Raw genomic sequence first — 6,668 nt, 5'->3', positions numbered from 1 at the left:
GCCTATTTGTAGTGAAGAGTATCTATAGGGGGCGAGGCTGGTCCATGTGGGTTTGTGTCATTGGTTTGCAAGGAGAGACCCCGCCTATTGCCAAAAAAAAAAAAAAAAAAAAAAAAAGAGAGAAAAAGAAGAAGAAAAAAAAAATAAAAAAGCGAGGCAGTGAGAGCCTTTACCTCTCCTCGCTCTCCGCTCACACAGCGTGGCGAGGGGGAGCGGCCGCTCCGCCCAACGCCGCCCGGGCACTTTCTGGCTTAAAAAAAAAAAAAAAATAGCCAAACAAAAAAAGGGAAAAAAAAGCAGGAAAAAAAAAAAAAAGAGGAAGGAGGAAAGAGGGGGGAAGAGCGGCCCTCCCCCCCAAGTTGCAATTAGCATCCTCTCCGCTGCTGCTGCGGGGCTCCGGTGCCCCCGTCCGCTCCCGGCGCGGCGGCGGGCGGAGCAGGAGAGCGGGGAAAGGGGGGGTGGGGGGGAAGGATTAAGTTTTTTTTTTTTTTTTTTGTGCGGTGTGCGAGCGGGTGGCGTTTTTAAGGTGGATCTCCGGCAAGCAGAGCCCGGCGGTGGATGCGGGAAGGGATGCGGCGGTGAGGAGCGGCGCGGGGCTGGCGGCGGCCGGGAGCAGGTAAGGGAGCGGCGGCGGCTGCGCTTCCCGGCGAGAAGGACAAGGGAAAAGCGAGGACATCTTTGCTTTAGTCAGCCTCACCGGCGAGGAGGGCAGAGGAGGCAGGAAAAAAGCCCCGAGGAGGGGAGGGTAGGTGGAAATGTGATGGTGGTGGGAGGCGGCCGCGCAAGTTGCGCGGGTGGGCGCGGAGCGGCGGGGTGAAGTGGGAAATCTTTTGTTGTGCCGGGCCCCGCATTGTTTACTTAGTGCCGAGAGCCGCCGACAACATCTGCCGGGGGATTAACGGGGCGGCGGCGGCAGGAAAGTTTGGGCAAGGGGGGAACCCCGCGGTGCGGCGCGGCCGATGCTCGGGGGAGCGGAGCAGCCGCCGCCTTGCGCTGCCTTTATGATTTTAATTTTTTTTTGCGGGGGGGGGGGTGAAATAATATATTTAGTTACTACCTTTCTTTTTTTTTTTCCCTCTCTTAATTTTAGGCAGATTATAGGGGAAAATAAATTGGGTTAGTATATTTATTTTTTTAAAATCTTCATTAAAAAAAAAAAAAAATTATTACTGCTCAATAACCGCGCTCGCCCCTCAGTCACTTAGCAACTCTCCACGCTTGTAACCCGCGGAGGTGCGCGGTGTCCGCGCCTCGCTCCCTTCCCTCCCTCCCACCTTGTGCCCCTCCGCCAGTGCTCAGAATAATATCCCGCTATTGATCTATTTCTTACGTATATTTCCTCCCCGCGGTTTGGACATTTTAAACCCTTTCCCTGCTATCACTAGAATGGAAAATCAGAGGGGGTGCGTGGATTTAGGCGCTGAGATTGTTCTTTCCACACCCCTCCGCCCCACGATAAAAAAAAATAATATTCTCCCCCCCCAAACTTGCAGGACTTGCTGAGGGGGAAAGAATAGCCTTTTGTCCTGCCCAGGGACGTGCCCCCAAGGTAAATCCTGGCTGCAGCTTAGCGCCTGGTACTTCGCCGGGTCCCAGGGCTCTGGCTGTGCTGGGGAGGAGGAAAGTAGGAGATGGAGATCTCAAAGTAGTAGAAGTAATTTCTTCTTTCAGCTACACTTCTCCGCTGCCTTTGAATTGCCTGCAATGAATGTACGTAGCTCTAATTGAACTACTTTAATCATTCACACTTGATTAAGTGTACCGTGACCGGAGGAGAGGAATACACACGGCTCCCTAGAACGGGAGGGATGGGATGACATTTTAATCCTGTGTTTTAAAAAACATTAGTGGAGCAGGAAAAAAGCGATCGGCGGTGGCGGTTCGGTGTAACGGTCCCTTGTTTCCATACAGATGGTGCCTTTCCTTCGGGATGAAATCCCAGTTATTGCGGATATTTGGGGAGGGGAGAGGAAGAAAAGACACGTACTTTTAGGTTTGTTTAAGCAGAGTGAGGAAAATAATGATAGACGAGATGCCTGGTGACAAAATGCTTTTGTTCCTGTTTCCATCAGTGCATAAGGGCGCCGACCTGCTTTAGCATTCTTTAAAGGTCTCTCTTTACCAAGGAAAATTGAAGATGGTCTCATTATAGGAGAGTGTGTTCGGAATACTATGAGGTATTTATGAATTCAGAGGTGATTGTTGGATCGCAGACATTTCAATTACGCATCCTCTAGTAAAAAAAAAAAAAAAAATGTTTGTGGCGATGCGTTCTGTAATCTGTTACTTCCATAAAGCTGATTTGTGCTGGAGCTCGGGAGCTGGCTGAGGGAATGGGTCTGTCCACGGGGCTCCAGCCTTAAACGAGGATTTGTGTTCTTTGCCTCGCAAAACTTTCTGCTGCAGGGGCAGCCCGAAGCTCCCATAAAAGCGATTGTTTGGGAAACGTCAGCTATCGTCAGTATTTTTCTGGAAAATCTGGCGTTGAGAGTGCTGGGTGGTATTTTTAGAAAGGAGTTTTTTATTTTTGGAGGCGTTTGTGAAACCCACCTGTTAGCTATTAGTGGGGACAGAGGTTGGCTTTCATCGTTTGCAAACCCGGGCTCATCTGGGGGCTGTGGGCTGCTCCTCACTCGATCCGAGCTCTTGCCAGTCATGGGCAATCAGAATATCTTTCACTTTAGAAGTTGTAACCAAGTGTTTCTAAAGCTGAACAGAAAATAAGGTTGTTCAGTCAGAGTGGTGGCACTCTCCTGTGTTTAGGAACATGGATTGCAGGAGCATTTGACTCTTCCTTTCTCTCCTAGAATTTCAGGCTGGGATGCTTCCCTGGTCCAGGATTTTATTGTCCGTTTTATAGCATACAAATCATCAATGATCTTTTCTTGCTGTCAGCTTCTCTTTTTAAGGTAGTTTTCCAGCCCATGTGGATCGGGGGCTTGGCTGGCAGGATGGTTCCAGAGCTGGATGCCCCGTGGAGCTGCCACCCCACAGCCCCCTGTGCTGACAGCTCCCTCTCATCCCCCCCACCCCTCCGAGGGAAAAGTTGTGCCCTTTTTCCACTCCTGCTTTTCCTAGATGGAAAACACTCAAAGGAATTTGCCCACAGCAAGAAGTGTGGCACACACTGTCATCTTTAACACTGGCATTTCACTACATGGATTTGTCACTGGGGTCTGGTGATGATATTCCTTGTATCAGGAAAAGCATCAGCCTCAAAGTATGAGGTCCCAGGCACGAGCTAGAAGTAACATACTGAAACCTTTGGCCAGGAAAGTTGATTTATCCATCAGGCTGGGTGCAGTTCAAATAAAACTTCTTCAGTTCAGCTGACTCTGACAAGAATGAAATATACTAATGAAAAAAACCCCTGAATCTGGGTTTGCCCAGCCATTTGGAAAAGGTAGGTTAAGTTTCCCTGGGTGTTTTGGTCAGTTTGCTTGCTGTGGGAATTGACAGAGGATTTACTTTTAAAGCAGAAGAAATGGAAAAGCTGCTCTGAACACAGCAGTGACAATTTGCAAGTGTTTTGTTAAGATCTGGTGGATGATGCTGTCTCATAAAACCTGATGGGTGTCACATTTACTCCTCACATCAGATCTAGTGAGTATTCCTGTCTTTGCTTTGTATTTTGGTTACAGTAAGTTAAAGAAGTAAATAGTGGAGCTTCTGGTGAGCAGCTCTTCAGTTTAGGCTGATGACTTACACCTGCCCTAGAAATGGGAGAATTTTTCAGATCTCTCTGTCCGGCTGTGAAGGATATTTAGATTATAGACTCAGAAAGGAGAAATGAACAGGTGAATTCAAGACCATGTGGAGGGCTGCAAGGTGATTTTTGGGGTCCCCTCTTGCAGGGAGCACTGAAATGTTGGAGCGGAGATTTTGGCAAGTCGCTGCTGGCTTTGCTCTGGTTCCTGAGATAACACAATTGTTTTAGGGCAGGAATCAGTGTTTTCTTCATTGCTCTTTGTGCTGGAAGATGTAACTTCAAATGCAGTTTGTCACACCCAGGTATGAGGATGTAATTCTGGAATGCAGTTTGTCATGGTCACATCTGCCTGGGTCACCTATTATTCCTTATGCCATGTTCCCATCATTTGTTTTTTTCCTCCTTCTCCTTTGCAGAAGGAAACAAGATAAGATGTAGGTGAAAGGATGGAAAAAGTCATGACCATCCTCTGCAGCAGCAAAGTCTTAGAAACCAAATCTTCTCATTGTACCACCCACGTGTTTTCTCCTTCTGCTCTGCCCCATGGTGGTGAGGAACTGGGATTTTGGCATTTTACCAGGGAGTCACCACATAACATTCTGTGTGAAGTCAGCAGGTGTTTTGGTGACAGAGCACAGAAGAATCAGTGTCACTTGTTTGGTTCTACAGTGGTGCTTTGTAAATGTGCACTCCCCTTTCTTGCACCATGAGCCCCAGTGATTTTTTTAAGAACCAGGAATAAACATCTGTAGCTTTTTTTTTTTTGTTTCTCTTCTCTGAGGTGATAATGCAAGTGGAGCATTGGAGTTTGCTTTTTGCTGGACTTGATCTGGTGAGGGGGGAGTACAGTAGTGCTGTGTGGGAAGGTCATGGGGGCCCTCCTGCTGAAGCTTGTGGGTTTTTTTTTTTTACCCTGTAATGTTTTCATAGAATCACAGAATGGTTTGGGTTGGAAGGGACCTTAAAGCTCATCCAATTCCAACCCCCTGCCATGGACAGAAACACTTTCCATTACACCAGGTAGCTCAGAGCTCCACACAGCTTTGCATTAAACTCTTCTGGGAGGTGGTGTGATTTATTAGAGCCTGGCTGTATTATTTGGGATTATTAGAAAGAAATACATCTGGAATAGTTTGAGGGGGAAAAACGTGTGGTGGAACCAGAGTTTTGCATGTGCACCTGCATGATCTGAAAGTCAGTGTGGGTGGGATGGAGTTGGCTTTGCCTGGTCTGAGGTCAGTAATTGTGTCTTGTGGCAGGAGGAGCGTGGTGAAGACCAAGGGCAGTGTTTTGGGGGAAAGTATCAAAGCTGTGTTGCTGCAGAGGATGCCCCAAAGTGCTGTGTGTGTCACTGCCTGCATTCCCACTGATGCTGTGACTGGGTGTTTCACATGTTCTGTCCAGTAGGGAGATGTGTGCAGCTCCCACAGATCAGGAGCTGCTGTCAGACCCCCTCAGTTGGAACCAGCTGTGATGGACCCTCCAACCCTTCCTTGAGGTCATCACTGATGCTGCCTGGTGAGATTGCCAATTCTGGGGGTTTTATGGGATTTTTTGCCCGTCCTGAAATCCCAGCCAGGAGCAGAGCATGCTCTGGGGGATCCTGGATGCTCATCCCTGCTCTGTGGTTTTTCCAGAGGAGGGCAGTCCCTGGAATCCCTTTTAGGGTGCTGAGCTCCACAGCTTGCAGGAGTTGTGTGTCCATGCATGACAGGGTTATTTTACTATTCAGCCTTGTTTTTCAAATATATGATCTTCCAGGGTGGATCAAGGTAGGCATCTTGATAGGCATCCATAAAGTCCCATCTGTTCTGAGACTTTATGTAAGATTCAAATAAAACCCGAGTTACTTGAATGCATCAGTTGTAGATTTTAATTATTAATGATTTGCTTCTCCAGCTTTATCTGGCAGTGAGTTCATGTATCCTTTAATCCAATAAAAAACAGTGGTCTTGCTGAAATTAACTGCCCTGCTTCTTGCTGGGCTCCTTTCCATCCCTTCTGATGGAAGTAGGTTTTATATAGTTTGAGTAAACCTGCTTGGCTGTTGAATTTTGGGCTCTGCTTCACCTCATCCTCACCAGCAGTTGGAGCAGTGTGGGATTAGGAAGGATCTTTGCCACCACAGTGGCCAAATCGAGCTTGACCAAATCCCACCCTTTTTTGGAGCCAGGTGTAGAGTGCAGGGTTCCCTGGCTGTGGGTTTTTTGAGGAGGTGCTGTAGGAACCTGGTGGAGCTGATTTCCACAGGAGTTCTGCTGCTCCTGTGTACATTCACTTGTGCAGTGTTGACAGACACTCAGCCACCGTTTCTGTGCAACAACACACACCAATTATTACAGAAATAGACCCCTGAAGCACAGCACAGAGGGAGAACGTGGGGATTACAGACATAATATTTACAAGGAGCCAAGTCTTTAATGAGACCAGGAATAATGCAGATGGATTCTCTGTTGCTAAATATAACAAATATGTAATGGATGCTGTCTATCTTCTTTTTTTTTTTTTTTTTTTTTTAGTGTTCCATTCACGTTGAGAAAAAAGGAGTTTGTGTGCTGAAGAGGTTGGCACAAAATTGTGGGATATTCCAAAATTAGTCTGGTTTTGGTTATTACTGTGTGGCTCTGCTGCAAGGTGTGAGTGACCCTGGCTGGGAGCATGGATGAGTCCTTTTGAAATGCTGATGGCTTTTGGGAAGAACAGCAGGTGTACAAGGAATGCAGGATCAGCCCCAAAAGAGGCAGAGGGAAGAGATGGAAATCTGTAAAATCCAGTGGTTTCCATGCAGCTGGCACACTGTTGGAGCTGGTAACATTGCTGGGGTAGAAAATAAACAAAACCAGCAATGGATGCCAAGGCTGGTTCCTGTGCAGGCAGTGGATGTCACACCCTGGGGTGTGCTGAGCTCTGCAGGATGTGGGGAAAGTCCTTTGTTGGTGTGAGCTGCAGGGAAAACTCT

General features: G+C 47.6%; 1 protein-coding gene across 2 annotated transcripts in view; it reads left to right on the top strand.

Moving 5' to 3' along the window:
- The first annotated feature begins 412 nt into the window (after positions 1 to 412).
- Positions 413 to 6,668, top strand: part of CTBP2 (C-terminal binding protein 2) — a 130,454-nt gene continuing 124,198 nt past the window's right edge. The window contains exon 1 of one of the 2 annotated variants that reach the window (XM_079312231.1): positions 413 to 616. The gene's annotated coding sequence lies outside the window, so the exon portion shown is untranslated. Of the gene's footprint in view, positions 617 to 724; positions 746 to 6,668 lie in introns of those variants that run through there. The other variant, XM_079312233.1, reaches the window with a different exon arrangement.

The sequence above is a fragment of the Erithacus rubecula genome, assembly GCF_903797595.1.
Source record: "Erithacus rubecula genome assembly, chromosome: 9".
NCBI classification, from domain to species: Eukaryota; Metazoa; Chordata; class Aves; order Passeriformes; family Muscicapidae; genus Erithacus; species Erithacus rubecula.
Note: the sequence above shows the minus strand (reverse complement) of the source record. Positions and strands in the feature narration are given on the sequence as shown.